At 41.4% G+C, this 15,907-nt stretch overlaps 1 protein-coding gene across 1 annotated transcript in view; it reads left to right on the top strand.

Moving 5' to 3' along the window:
- The window catches only part of LOC105474697 (EF-hand calcium binding domain 2), an 89,036-nt gene that overhangs the window by 28,871 nt on the left and 44,258 nt on the right, over positions 1 to 15,907 (top strand). The gene's annotated exons all lie outside the window — the stretch shown is intronic.

The raw sequence follows: 15,907 nt of genomic DNA, 5'->3' as shown, positions 1-15,907 counted from the left end.
AAAGTCCCTGTAACTCTTTTCCACCAGTCGCCCAGTTCCCCTCTAAAATACTGGCAACCAGAATACTAGTGTCTAGGCATCTCTTCAGATCCTAGCCAGATACAAGGAAACGCGTGTATATTATTTTCTTATACCCTGTTTTTATTGAAATGGTTACTTTCTTTCATACTATGGTATGGTTCCCATGGATTGGGGTCACATCTGTGATGAAGCTCGTTTTTATGGCTTTTCAGTAGCGTTCAGGGATCTGGAATGGAGGTAGCTCTCTAGTTCAAGCTTAGGCTAAGTGGCATAAATGCCACAAGGGTTAATGTATTGGGGGACATCGCAAAGGGCATGGGGTCAGTCCTAGATATCCCAGTAAGCTATGTTCCAGGCTTTACAGATGGAAGTTAATAGGAATGGCACTGTGACAAGAAAAATAACATTTGGATTCAGGCTTCCCTCTTCAGGGCCCATTACTGGCTATTTTAATAAAGAAGACCATTTCTGTATCTTTGGTTGATTGTGGATTACAGGTATCTGTCCGTTTTTGTTTTTGAGATGGAGCCTCACTCTATTGCCCAGGCTGGAGTGCAGTGGCCCAATCTCAGCTCACTGCAACCTCTACCTCCCAGGTTCAAGCGATTCTCCTGCCTCAGCCTCCTGAGTAGCTGGGATTACAGGCACCCGCCACCACGCCCAGCTAAATTTTGTATTTTTAGTAGAAAAGGGGTTTCATTGTGTTGGCCAGGCTGGTCTAGAACTCCTGACCTCAGGTCATCTGCCCACCTCAGCCCTCCCAAAGTGTTTGGGATTACAGGTGTGAGCCACCGTGCCCAGCTCTGTCTGTTGTTCTTTTTTTTTCTTGGAAATGGGATCTCGCTGTGTCGCCTAGACTGGAGGGCAGTGATGTGATCTCAGCTCACTGCAACCTCCGTCTCCTGGGTTCAGGTGTTTCTCCTGCCTCAGCCTCCCGAATAGCTGGGATTACAGGCAGGCGCCACCACGCCTGGCCAATTTTTGTATTTTTAGTAGAGATAGGGTTTCACCATGTTGGCCAGGCCGGTCTCGAACTCCTAGCCGCAAGTGATGTGCCCACCTCAGCCTCGGAAAGTGCTGGGGTCACAAGCATGAGCCACCATGCCCGGCCTATTGTTCTTATTGGACTGTCTTGATCAGGTGCAAATTTTGCTGTATGACTTCAAAAGTGGGGAGCCAGAGGCTCTGAGGATTGGTGGTTTCAGGGAGTGTACTTCCTGAGGCCTCTGGGTATAAAATTCCTGTGGCCTCTGGGTGTGTACCCTCTGTGGCTTCCAGATTTGTACGTCCTGCAGCCTCGACCTGGTCTCCTTAACAGAGGAAATCTAATATTACATTCACTCAAAAAGTGTGGAAGCTCATGGTAGTTTCTTTACTAGCTTTGAAATACAGAAGGGACACAAACCAAGAAAGTATTACTGTGTGTTCCTATGGCCCCAGACTTGTTTGGAAACTGGGCTCCTTTGCATCATTCTGTTGGTCATGCTCTGTCAGGTTGGATGGGACCAAATATTCTTAAGTTTTCTCAGTTTGAGCAAGTTTCTTGTAAGGACATATTTGGAAATAAGTATAAGTGATAGAAGGCATTATAAGTAATCCAGAGAAGATTTCAAGTATATGGGAGGATGTGCATAGGTTATATGCAAATACTATGCCATTTAATACAAGGAATTTATTTATGTAAGGAATAGCAAAAAGTCCCCACAGTGGCATTCCAGCCCCAGTGTACTGGAAGGACATTTATTGCCATTAAGGGAACACAGGGGCTCTCATATTTCAAGTCACTCTGGCGACTCCACATCAACTGGTAATCTAACATGCCGGCGACTCTACTTGCCTGCTTTTCTTTCTTCTTTTCCAGATTCTTCCTATTTTGCTCCTGACTGATTTGATCTCTGCTGTGTGTCTCCTACTCCTTTGCATCTACCTCCTCATGGGGTCAGATGCTTTATGGTTCTGCAGCCTGCCTTCTCTCTGTGCCATTCCTCTTCCATCTGTATGTCTTGCTTTAAAACTCCCAAGGAAGAAAGAAGGAAAGTCTGCTTTGGTCATTTGTCAGTATTCGGTAGTGTGTGCCTTTGTTGAGCAGAGCTCAACTGCATCAGCCCCTCCCCTGCAGACCTATAGAGGGCGCCTGTCTGGTTAAGTAGCCAGTTCCGGTTCCAGCATCTGTGCCTAGGGAGGCAGATCCAATGGTACAAAGCATAGCAACCTATACGTTCAGAAACTCTCGGGAGGGAAGTGTGGATTTGGCAGAGACCTTACTGCTCACCTGATACAGTTACCCCCAAATCTCATGAGGTTGTTTGAGCCTAATGTTAAGCCGTTCCATCCGAGTTTCTAGGCCAACAGTTGGAACTCTGTGGTCAACTCACCGGTTTATTGCCATGCCCCTCCCTGGTAGTGCTAGTGATTCATGTCATGGTGGTCGTCTGTGGTGGAGACTGGGTAGTCTAATTCTGTTTCCTCTCCTCCTGAGCACACAGCTATACTGTAATTCCCAGATTCTCTTGCAGATAGAGGGGAGCTGGGAATTATGGTCTAGCTAGACCATGTGACCTAGTTTTTACCAATGAAATGTGGATGGAGGTGATGGGTACCACTTCTAGGCCCGGTCCATGGAAGCCTCCCACGTGGAAGGTACTTTTCCCTTTACAGCTTGATATATCCAGTGGAGTGATATTGGAAGCCATATGTTGAAAATTATGGAACCACAAGATGGAAGGAGCTGGGTCCCTGAATGAGTTTTTGGAGGAAAGCCGTCCGCCGATCAGGAAAATCCATTTTGGATTTTATGTGAGCCACCTCCATGACTATTGTGTTAAGCCACTGGAGGCTGGAGTTTGTTACAGCAGTGACCATTATCCTCACATAGTGGCATTTTGCTGATTTTGCTCCACAGGGACCCAAGGAAAGGTTGGGGTCCCTTAGGTATCTTGGTGAGCACTGTCCCAGGCGGAAGTTGGGTGACAGGATAGCCCCCTTCAGGGAGGGCTGATGGGATGCAGGAGAACGATCGTCGCTTTGCTACTCCTGGTAAGCATGACATAAAGAAGCCTCTCTTTAAGACTTCCTCGCCGAATCCCAAGCTGTGGATATCCATACATCTGTATAGATTGATGGGAGAGTTCAGGGGTTTTCTGAAATTGCCTCTGAATTTATTTGCAGGAAGATAGGGGTTAGTAACTACTGGTACTGCTTTATACACACAGCAAGTAAACTCCATCTTTACCATGGTCAACTGTAGCAATAGAATTCAGTGTTTTCTATATCACAGATAGAAGAAGTAACAGAAACTTCATCCATTTCATCTTCATATATAGTAAGGCGAGGTGTCTGAGAGGGCGAGGTGAGAAAGGCAAGACTGGCGTGCGTGCTCTTGAAGTGGCTGTCAAAGGGAGGAGATTGGCTTATAGTAGCAGGGTCCAGGTAGCATGGGAATTCAGTATTTTTATCTTTAAAGCAGTTAGAAACAAGTGTTTACAGGTGCCATGCAGTCACAAAGCCAGGCCAAAAGCCAGGTTGTAAGTGCTGTAATTCAAGTAAGCTTTTGGTTAATTTAAAGCTCCTAACCCATAGCCATCTTCTGTTTCATTTTTTTGATTACTGAGAAGTGACACTCAAATGTTTATTTTTTCTTAAAACTGCTGAGTACATTTTGTAACAGTTCCAGTTTCTACTGAGAGCTCATTTATGCCATATTTCCTTTGCTCACGTAACTCTAAGAGTACTGTGTTTTTTTTTGTTTGTTTGTTTGTTTGTTTTTACTGAAAGCTTATATTTCTATTTCTCCTAAGTTATAAACTTACTGATGACAAAATGTATTTATTGTATGAGTTCTGTAATGCATACAACATTGTCTCTTTTCTATATACAACTGATAATATTAGCTGCGGGTACGTAACTAGTTGTGGGGTGTTATTAGGAAATGAATCTGTGAAAGGTGGGCCGGGGCCATTCAGTGAACCATCTTGTTTGATGCTCTAGGATCCTGAATTTCACTGTGTAAGCAATGCACATCCATAAATGCTGAAAGGGATAAGACGAGATTTGGGCTTTTAGAAAGAAAACCCTAGCCAGGTGTGGTGGTGCACGCCTGGAGTCCCAGCTACCCAGGAGGCTGAGACGGAAGAGTGCTTGAGCTTGGGAGTTCGAGACCAGCCTGCGCAACATTTCAGGATTTTTTTAAAAGAGCCCAAAAAAGAAAGCAAACTCTAGCTTTAGGATGGTAGATCCATTGACACGCGGAACAGAGCAGTAGTTCTTAATTCTGGGTGACCTTCAGAGTGGCCTCACAGCGCGGCTAGTCTGGAACTGCACGCAAAAGAGCAGCACAGAGCTGGCACATGGCGGGGCTCTCCAGCCCAGCCAGACCCGGTGCCCTTTATGAACCCGCAGCCCAAAGCCAGGCAGAATCAAGGATGTCTCCACAGGTGCAGGTGTGGGTAGCTTATGTGCCTTAGCCACACCCTGGCAAGTAACTATTCCTTTTCATAACAAAGCTTTTCTGGGCACTCACCCTGCCAACTGCTGAGTTCTCCTCTCCCAGAGGCAGTGAGCGTGGAATGCCCTTGTCTACATTGGGAGAAGGATATAAAGGATTATGGATGAAAAGGCCTCCATTATATTTCCAAATACCTTCTCCCACAAACGCCTTTTATATAAAACAAAACCAAAAAATTTCCACCCACTAAACCCCTGGCTAATGCCCTATGATTGTCTTTCTCTTTATAGCTAAGAGTCTTAAAAAAGAGTTTGCTCTTTATTGAGCACTCCTTACTTCTTCAACATGCAATTTGTAATTTGACTTCTATCTCTCCATCCCATCCTGCTCAAACTGTTTTTCCTGAGGTTGTTTTCTCTTCCTTTCTTTTTCTTTTTCTTTTTTTTTTTTTGAGGCGGAGTCTTGCTCTGTCGCCCAGGCTGGAGTGCAGTGGCCGGATCTCGGCTCACTGCAAGCTCCGCCTCCCGGGTTCCCGCCGTTCTCCTGCCTCAGCCTCCCGAGTAGCTGGGACTACAGGCGCCGCCACCTCGCCTGCTAATTTTTGTATTTTTAGTAGAGACGGGGTTTCACCGTGTTAGCCAGGATGGTCTCGATCTCCTTACTTCGTGATCCGCCCACCTCGGCCTCCCAAAGTGCTGGGATTACAAGCGTGAGCCACCTCGCCTGGCCTCTTCCTTTATTTTTCATACCATCTCCCCTCCCCTCCCCTCCCCTCTCCTCGACAGAGTCTCACTGTTGCCCAGGCTGGAGTGCAGTGGTGCAATCTCAGCTCACCATAGCCTCTGCTTCCTGGGTTCAAGTGATTCTCCTGCCTTAGCCTCCCAGTTAGCTGGAATTACAGGCACGCACCACCATGCCCTGTTAATTTTTGTATTTTTAGTAGAGATGGGGTTTCAGCATGTTGGCCAGGCCGGTCTTGAACTCCGGACCTCAAATGATCCACCTACCTCAGCCTCCCAAAGTGCTGGGATTACAGGCATGAGCCACCGCACCCAGCGTCTTTTGTTTTCATCCAACATCTCTGACTCTTTTCTCAGCCTCTGTTTTGAGACAATTATCTTTTTATCTGGACTATTAATGTCCGCAAGAGTTTCATCTCCATCCTTCTTTTCATTTACACCCTTTCTGGGAAATCTCTTCCATACCTAAATCTGGATCTCAACCTGGAAAACATTTTTAAAGTCTATATAAAAAAAGCGCTTCTTAGTTCAAAGGTAAAATTTTAGGAAAATTAAATTGAAAACGTATAAGAAAATAACAGTAATGGAAACTAGATTTGAAAATGGAAATGACAGGCTGGGCACAGTGGCTCATGCCTGTAATCCCAGCACTTTGGGAGGCCGAGGCAGGCAAATCATTTGAGGTCAGGAGTTTGAGACCAGCCTGGCCAACATGGTGAAACCCCGTCTCTACTAAAAATACCAAAATTAGCCAGGCATGGTGGCGTGCGCCTGTAATCCCAGCTACTTGGGAGGCTGAGGCAGGAGAATTGCTTGAACCTAGGAAGCAGATGTTGCAGTGAGCCAAGATTGCACCATTCCACTGCAGCCTGGGCAATTGAGTGAGACTCCATCTCAAAAAAAAAAAAAAAAAAAAAGAAAATGGAAATGATGTAAGAACTATGAGATACAACCAAATTAAGACTCCTTAAATGCCTGTATAAAGAAAAATGAAAGCATAAAAAAATGAACAGAACATCCAACTCAAAAACGCTAGGGAAAAAAGGTAAACTGAAAGAAAGCAGAAAGGAGAAATTCATGAAGATAAAAACAGAATTAATGGGATTGGGAAACAGTGCAACAGTAGGAACCAATAAATGAAGTTTGTTTTTTTGCAAAAGGTTAATAGAAAGATAAATCACTAGCAGTATCCTATTTGGGAAAGTAGAAATAGAAGATAACTTAGGAGACAGAATCATTAAAACATAGGAAAAATTTCACATCTAATGAGAGTCGTTTGTACAACTCTCTACAAGCGAATTTGAACACCTGGCTGAAACAGTCAACTTTCTAGTAAAATACAGTTTGCCGGAAGCAGCCCTAGTCGTATGTATATAGACTGGAAGACTTAATATTGTTATGGCGGCAGTACTCCCCAAATTGATTAACAGATTCATTGCAATCTCTATCAAAATCCTGGTTGCCTTTTTGTTTTTTAAGAAATTGACAGTTAATTCTAAAATTCATATAGAGGCCGGGCGCGGTGGCTCACGCCTGTAATCCCAGCACTTTGGGAGGCCGAGACGGGCGGATCACGAGGTCAGGAGATCGAGACCATCCTGGCTAACACGGCGAAACCCCGTCTCCACTAAAAATACAAAAAAATTAGCCGGGCGTGGTGGCGGCGCCTGTAGTCCCAGCTACTCGGGAGGCTGAGGCAGGAGAATGGCATGAACCCGGGAGGCGGAGCTTGCAGTGAGCTGAGATCCGGCCACTGCACTCCAGCCTGGGCAACAGAGCGAGACTCCGCCTCAAAAAAAAAAAAAAAAGTAAAAAAAAATAAAAATAAAAATAAAATAAAATAAAATTCATATAGAAATGCAAGGGGCCTAGAATAGCCAAAACAATCTTGAAAAAGGATAACAAAGTTGGACTCCCATTTCCCAATCTCAAAATTTACTGAAAAGCTACAGTAATTAAGACTGTGATACTGGTATAATGATGTAAGTTTAGACACATACATCAGTGGAATAGAATTGAGAGTCTGGAAATAAACCCTTACACTTATGGTCAGTTGATCTTCAATAAAGATGGCAAGACAATTCAATAGAAAACAAGAATAGTCTTTACAACAAATGGTGCCAGGATGACTAAATATCCACATGCAAATGAATGAAGTTGAACCCTACCACACACCATATATGAAAATTAACTCAAAATGAATAAAAGGGCTGGGTGCAGTGGCTCATGCCTGTAATTCCAGCACTTTGGGAGGCCAAGGTGGGTGGATCACCTGAGGTCAGGAGTTCAAGACTGGCCTGGCGAACATGGCGAAACCCCATCTCTACTAAACATACAAAAATTAGCCATGCCTGGTGGCACACACCTGTAATCCCAGCTACTTGGGAGGCTGAGGCAGGAGAATCGCTGGAACCCGGGAGGCGGGGGTTGCAGTGAGCCGAGATTGCACCACTGCACTCCAGTCTGGGCAACAGAGCGAGACTGTGTCTCAAAAAAAGTAGAAAAAAAAAAAAAGATCTCAATGAAGAGCTAAAATTGTAAGACCCTTAGAAGAAAACATTGGTGTGAATGTTTGTGACCTTGGATTAGGCAGTAGTTTCTTAGCTATGATACCTCAAACAAGCAACCCAAGACAAAAATAGATAAATTGAATTTCACCAAAATTAAAAACTTCTGTGCTTCAAAGGACACTGTCAGGAAGATAAAGAGACAAGCCACAAAGTGGGAGAAAACATTTGCAAATCATCTATCTGATAAGGGGTCTAGTACCTGTAATATATAAAAAATTGACAACAATAAAAAGACAAATAACCCAATTAAAATGTGGACAAAGTATTTGAATAGACATTTCTCTAAGGAAGATTATTTAATGGCCAAAAAACACATGAAAATATGCTAAGCATCATTAGTCATCAGGGAAATGCAAATCAAAATTGTAATTAAATACTACTTTAGATTTACTAGAATGGCTGTAATTTTAAAAATGAAAGATAGCAATTGTTGGTGGAAATATAAAATGGTGCAGCCACTTTAGAAAACAGTTTAGCCGGGCGCGGTGGCTCACGCCTGTAATCCCAGCACTTTGGGAGGTCGAGGCGGGCGGATCACAAGGTCAGGAGATCGAGACCATCCTGGCTAACACGGTGAAACCCCGTCTCTACTAAAAATACAAAAAATTAGCCGGGCGCGGTGGCGGGCGCCTGTAGTCCCAGCTACTCAGGAGGCTGAGGCAGGAGAATGGCGTGAACCCAGGAGGCGGAGCTTGCAGTGAGCCGAGATCGCGCCACTGCACTCCAGCCTGGGCGACAGAGCGAGACTCCGTCTCAAAAAAAAAAAAAAAAAAAAAAAGAAAACAGTTTAGTAGTTCCTGAGAAAGTTAAATGTAGAGTTACCATATGACCCAGCAAATTCATTCCTAGGCTTATACTGAAGAGAAATGAAAAAATATGTCCACACAAAAACTTGTGGATGAATGATCATAGTAGCATTATTTATAACAGCCAACAACTCACATGTCAGTCAGGTGATGAATGGATAAACGAAACATGATATATTCATAAAATAGACTATTATTCAGCTATAAAAAGGAATGAAGTACTAATACGTGTTACAACACGGATGAATCTAGAAAACATCATGCTGAGTGAAAGAAGCTGAACACAGAAGGCCACATGCGTATGACATTTATATGAAATGTCTAGAGCAGGCAAATCTGTAGACATACAGATCAGTGGTTGTGAGGAGGTAAGGGGAGGGAGGGATGGACATAACTGCTACCAGGTATGGGGATTCTTTACGGGGTGATTAAAATGTTCTAGGATTAGATGGTGGTGATGGTAGCTCAACCTTGTGAATATACTAAAAACCACTGGATTATACACTTAAAAATCAATTGATGAAAAGAGCAAAACAAACAAACTGATCTCATAAAGATAGAAAATCTAAACACACTAATTTACATAGAATCATTAGGCAAGTTTTCAGAGTTCTCTCACCAAAAGGCTTCAATCCAGATAGTTTCATAGGATAATTCTTATCAAAGAAGAACATTTTAGCTCTAGTGCTACTTCATCTCTTTCAGAGAATAGGAAAAGAAGGAAAACTTCCAAATTCTTTTTCCAAAGTAAGTATAATGTTGATACCAAAAACCTAACAAATATTGCATTAAAAAAACTTACAAAACAATCTTATGAATATCTGTACACAAATTGTAAATAAAATATTAGCAACAAAATTCAGTGGCACATGTAAGCAAATGGAGGTTTATTCCAGAAATGTAAAAATAGTTCTGTGTTGGGAAGTTTATTAATGTAATTTATCATAGAAACAGATCTGTGAAGAAAAATCATAGGATCAGATAGAGATCTATAGAAGCATTTGACAGAATTCACACATTCATAATTTTAAAGACTCAATAAAGTAGAAATTAAGCACATGCTTTCTTAGCATAAAATACGTGTGTTTCAGCCCAAAATCTAGTTTCTTACTTAATAAAGAAGGCACAAACAGCATTTTCATTAATGTCAGGAATAAGATAACGATGTCCGCATTTGCTGTTATTATTTAGTATTGACTAGAAGTGTTAACCAATATAATTAGACAGGTGATAACAGACACATAAGTATTTGACATTAAATGGTATAAAAGGTAGAAGAAAGAACTATCTTTATTCACAGATATATGATTAAATATGTGTGGAATGGAAAAATTACAAAGAAAAATATTTGCTAAAGTATGGTAGGGAATAAAATTAATACATAGAAATAAAGAGTGTTCAACTATACAAACAATGCCCAGTTGGATGATATAATGGAAAATAAGACTCATTTACAGTAGCAACAAAAAAGCTAAAATTTATAGACAAAAATATAACAAAAATATGCTACATTCAGATAACCTGAAATATATAAAAATAGATGAACAAATAGACATACTATGTTTTTGGATAAGAAGACTCGAAATTATAAAGATGCCAAATACTCCTAAATTAACTCATTAAGTTAACACAATCTCAATTAAAATATTATTAGATCTTTTCTGGAGCTAGATAAGTGAATTTTGATTTTCTTTTTTTCTTTTTTTTTTTTTTTTTTTTGAGACGGAGTCTCGCTCTGTCACTCAGGCTGGAGTGCAGTGGCCAGATCTCGGCTCACTGCAAGCTCCGCCTCCCGGGTTCACGCCATTCTCCTGTCTCAGCCTCCCGAGTAGCTGGGACTACAGGTGCCCGCCACCTCGGCCGGCTAGTTTTTTGTATTTTTTAGTAGAGACGGGGTTTCACCATGTTAGCCAGGATGGTCTCGATCTCCTGACCTCATGATCCACCCGTCTCGGCCTCCCAAAGTGCTGGGATTACAGGCTTGAGCCACCGTGCCCGGCGAATTTTGATTTTCATATGAAAAATAAGTTAGCAAGAATAGGCAAGAAAACTCTGATAAAGAGTAAGGCGGTGAGTTTAGCTTTATTTGATATTAAAACATATTACAAATCCTCTATTGTTAAAACAGTATGGCATAATGGATCAATGAGATAGAATAGAAAATCCAGAAATTGTTCCAAGTGCATATGGAAAGTTAATATAGAATATAAATGGCATCTCTGATGTGTGGGAAAAACATAGATTTAACTGGATAGCTATTTGGAAAAATATAAAATTGGATCTATACTTCATGCTGTATAGTAAGATAAAGTTTGTGTGCAACAAGTATCTAGGTTTAAAACAAAACCTTGTTAAGTATTTAAAAATATGAATGAATTCCATTATAAACTTGGAGTAGGAAAAATAAAAGCCAGATGTAAAAAGATTTTAAAATTTAATAAAATTTTACGTAATAAAATTTTATGCCAAAAAAAGAATTATAAAATCAAGAGATTTTATAATATCTTGAGAAAAATCTTACATTGTAAATGGCTAATAATCCTGATATTGTGTAAAAGTGGTAACTCTTTAAAAAAATTTGATTAACCAGAAATTTCCATTCCTTGACCACAGAGAAAAAAGGAATCTAGTATGCTATTATTTTGAAATTTAATCTTTTCAGTGTACCCCCCTTATTTACTGCATTATTCACAATAGCCAATATAGGGAATTAACGTAAGTGTCCAAACAAATGAAGGGATAAGGAAAACGTGATATGTATACACAGTGAAATATTATCCAGTATTTTAAAAACATTTTATTTTGAAATAATTTTAGAGTTATATAAATGCAAAAAAATAGTACCCAGGATGGGCAACATAATGAAACCTTGTCTCTACAAAAAAAAAAAAAAAGCCAAGCATGGTGGCTCATGCCTGTGGTTCCAGCTACTCAGGAGGTTGAGGTGGTTGGATTGCTTGAACCCAGGAGTTCGAGACTGCAGTGAGCTATGATGGCATCACTGCACTCCAGCCTGGGCAACAGAGTGAGGCCCTGCCTCTAAAAAAAAAAAAAAAAAATTGTTCAAGAGAGTTTCTGTGTATCCCTCCCCCCATTCACATCTTACATAACTACACTACAATGATCAAAACCAAGAAATTAACCTTGGTTCAGTACCATCAACTGAACTAGGGACGTGCTAGAGTTTCACCAGTTTTTCCACGAATTCCGTCCTCTCTCCCAGGATCCATGCAGAACCCTGTCCTGCACTGTCGTCTTGTCTCTTTAGCCCTCCAATCTGTGACAGTTCCTCTTTCAAGACCTTGATACTTTTGAAAAATCCTGCTGAATTCTTTTTTAGAATGTCCCTCGGTTTGGGTTTGCCAGATATTTTCCTGTGATTAGATTGAGGCAGTATATTTTTGGCGAGAACACTACACACAAGTGAGTTTGTGCCCTTCTCTGAGCATCATGTCAGAATCCATGATGTTGCTATGCTTTAGTACTGATGACGTTCACCTTAACTGCTTGCTTAAGATAGTGTCTGCCAGGTTTCCCCACAGCAAAGTTATGCATTTTCCTTTTGTATTTGGTAAATATCTTGGAAGAGATACTTCGAGATTGTGCAAATATTGCTTCCCCCCCGGACTCTGGCCCACAAGTAGCATCTGTCGGTCGATCTCGCCTGAGACTGTTTTTACTGCGGTTTTTGCCAAGCGGCGTTTCGGTGTCATTTTTAACAAGGAAATTCCAGGACAGTGGGCTTGTTCTTGTTTTGTTTGGGCAGTTGGCAGCCATTGGGCAATGTGGAATTTAGAATTACTTAGGCCTTTCCCAACACAGAAAAATGCTGTAGTCTATTAATTCAGTAAACATTTATTAAACCCTTGTTATGACCAAGGCCTCTTGGAGAAATATGCAGACAGCACAAGGTCTGGTCTGCACCTGAGTGTTTTTCTCTGCCACTACTTTTCACCTTGAATCACACTCGCCATCAAGATTTGTTAGAAGATGTTACCGCAAAAAGTGCTGAGAGACACGCCCAGGAGTCAGAGGATGGGACCAGTTTCCAGTTTTGCCCCAGACTAGCTATGTTACTAGCAGGGCGAGTCAGATAGCGTCTCAAAGTTCTAGTCTCCTTATTTTTAAAATGGGGAATATAACATAGATTGACATTAGAATTAAATGAGTGAATATATATGAAAGTACTGTTTAATTGAAAGGCATTTTTCAACTATAAAGTGTTCTACAAATTCATTAATTATCGGCTGGGCACGGCGGCTCACACCTGTAATCCCAGCACTTTGGGAGGCTGGGGCGGGAGGATTGATTGAGCCCAGGAGTTCAAGACCAGCCTAGCCAACATAGTGAGGCCCTGTGTATAAAAAACAAACACACAAACATGAATTATTCAGCAAATACCTGATTTCCTATTAAGTGTGAGCTTTTTCTAGGTGTTAGAATATAACAATGAAAGACAAGGCCTCCGCCCTCAAGGAACTTATATTTTAGAGGAGAAAGATGGATCATGGACAAGTAAGCAAGTAATAAATATAATTTCAAATAGTAATAAATGCTACACTGTAAATAAAACGGGATGATGTAACAAAATGTACTATAAAGAAAATAAAGGAGGATAATACATTAGAGAATTGGGGTGTGGTTAGGTGGGATGGAATAGTTTAAATGTTCTGGTCAGGGAAAGTGTCTCTGGAAGTAATTTTTGAGGTAAGAACTTTAAGATTAGAAGGAGTCGGCTGTGTGAACTAGGGGAAAGCAAATATAAAGGGCCTTTGAAGGGGAAAGGGTCAGGATGCTGGAGTAAAGCAAAGAGGATAGTGTACCTGTGAGGGCGCTAGAGAGCGGTGGAAGATCAAGCCAAAAAGCTTGGCAGGGTCAAATGATGTGGAGCCTTACCTGCCGTGAAAAAGAAGTTTCTCAGTGCAGTTTATCAGGAAGAAGTTGACCAGGAAGCTGTTGAAGGGTTTTAAGCAGGCATTACATGTTATGATTTTCATTTTAAAAAGATTGTTCTGGCTGCTGTGAGAATGGATTGAGATGGCCGGCAAGAGCAGAAGCAGAATGACAGCCTGTGGTCTACTGCAGAGGTCCAGGCAAGAGGGAATGGTGGCCAGGCAAGCTTGGTGGCAGTGAGTTGTAAGATGTTATTGTTATGGGCTAAATTTTGTCCCCTCCAAATTCATGTTTTAGAGTCTTAACCTCCAGTATACCTCAGAATGTAACCTTAGTTGGAGATAAGGTCTTTAAAGAGATGATTAAGTTAAAAAGCCCAAACCAAAGGGAGGTGATTAAGTTAAAACGAGGCCATTAGGGTGGGCCCTAATCCAATCTGACTTGTGTCCTTATAAGAAGAGGAAGTTTGGACACCCAGAGAGACACTGGGATGCTCACGCACAGAGGGGTGACCAGGTGAGGGCACAGGGAGAAAAAGTGGCCCCTAGAAATTCAGGAAGGCCTCAGAAGCAGCCAACCTGCTGACCCCTTGATCTGGGACCTCTGGCCTCCGGAACCAAGAAAATCAATTTCTGTGGTTTAAGTCACACAGTCTATGGTAATTTGTTATGGCAGCCCTAGCAAACTGATAGAACTATGAAAATGGTGGTTATGGTGGTGATTTTTTCATTGTATTTATCACTACCTAAAATTCGCTTAGATTTCTTTATGTTTATTCTTTCACTCCCTTGATTGTAAGTTCCATTACAGCAGGGATTTTGTCTAATTCATAGTAATCACAGCGCCGAGGGGAGTGCCTGCGCCATGGCAGATGAAAAGTGACTGTGTGGTTAAATTATTTCTCAGTCACTCTGTGTAATATCCAGTATTTTGTAGCGCTTTTGTTTTTAATGATATACAGAAGATCCAGAGTTTATTAGGGGGCTACAAACTCTAGCACATAGGACTATATAAGAAATAATACCGCGGCAAGTTAGAACCAGGTGTTCAGGAAGCATGTTTTAGCAGTGGAGAAATGATCTCTTGATTAGCGGGACCTTGGATAAAAGAGGCCTTTTTTGAACAGAATAGCTCTGCTGAATAAAGAGATTTGGTCACTATTTTACCTTCATTTCATGGCTATTCCAAAATAAGGTTCATGTGTGAAAAATGCCCTCCGTAAGGGCGAGGTCTTTATTTTGTTCTCTGCTGTTCTGTAAATGATACCAGCACATCACAGGCTTCAAATATTTGTTAAATGAATGAAAACCATTTTCAAACCCTGCTTTGTCCTTAGACATTTTTGGATTGCTTTAAATGTTCTCTTATCCTTAGCATAATGTTAGCTATTTAATAGAGCAGGTAAAATGTTTTGCCTATTTTTTTTGTCTCTTACAATTGTGTGAAATGTTCTGAATCTGGTCTTCACTTTGGTGTTTTTGACCTTAGGCTGCCCTTAAACGGAAGTCACAGCCTAGCTCAATGGCACTGGCTCCCCCTTGTGTCAGGAACGTGATACTACACCCACTAAATGCCAGCCTGCCAAGAACCAAGCTTCCCCGGGTCAAGCATTTTAAGTGGTCCAAATGCTATACATAATTAAATGATGACACCATGATTGGGCCACTTTATTGGGGATCATTTGTTCTGAAATAGTCTTACTCCTAGCCCCTACTATATATATAGTACAGGTACAGAAAAACATTTTTTATACTTGTAACCATAAAGGCTTTTGGAGTTAGTTTGTACTTCTTATCAATGTAAGACATCTACTTTGACAAAAGAAATCGAATGTTGACCGAGTGTGGTGGCTCACACCTGCGATACCAGCACTTTGGGAGGCCAAGGCGGGCAGATCACTTGAGGTCAGGAGTTTGAGATCAACCTGGCCAGCATGGTGAAACCCTGTCACTACTAAAAACACAAAAAATTAGCTGCGCGTGGTGGTAGGCACTTGTAATGCCAACTACTTGGGAGACTGAGGCAGGAGAATTGCTTGAACCTGGGAAGCGGAGGTTGCAGCGAGCTGAAATTGCTCAACTGCACTCCAGCCTGGGCGACAGAGTGAGACTCTGTCTCGAAGAAGAAGAAAAAACAGAAAGAAAGAAAGAAAAAGAAATCAAATGTCTCAGCATATTTTAAATACTTTATATGGAACAGTTGATTTTCATTTTCTTTCAAAAGCCTACCAAAATTGAGGAGTTAGCATTTTTTTAATCCCATGAAATCAATTTAAAAGGAAGAAACTTATTTTTCAAAGGGACAAAATTTTTTTTTCAAGAGTAGTATTTGATTTCTATTTTGTGTACATGGTAGAAAACTGAGTGAGTTGCTCCTGGCCACTCTCGCTGTTGAGGAGATGAACCTGTACAGGGACGGCCCCAGGAAGGCCTC

This window comes from Macaca nemestrina, chromosome 1, assembly GCF_043159975.1.
Source record: "Macaca nemestrina isolate mMacNem1 chromosome 1, mMacNem.hap1, whole genome shotgun sequence".
NCBI classification, from domain to species: domain Eukaryota; kingdom Metazoa; phylum Chordata; class Mammalia; order Primates; family Cercopithecidae; genus Macaca; species Macaca nemestrina.
This window is presented reverse-complemented; position numbering and strand designations above follow the sequence as displayed.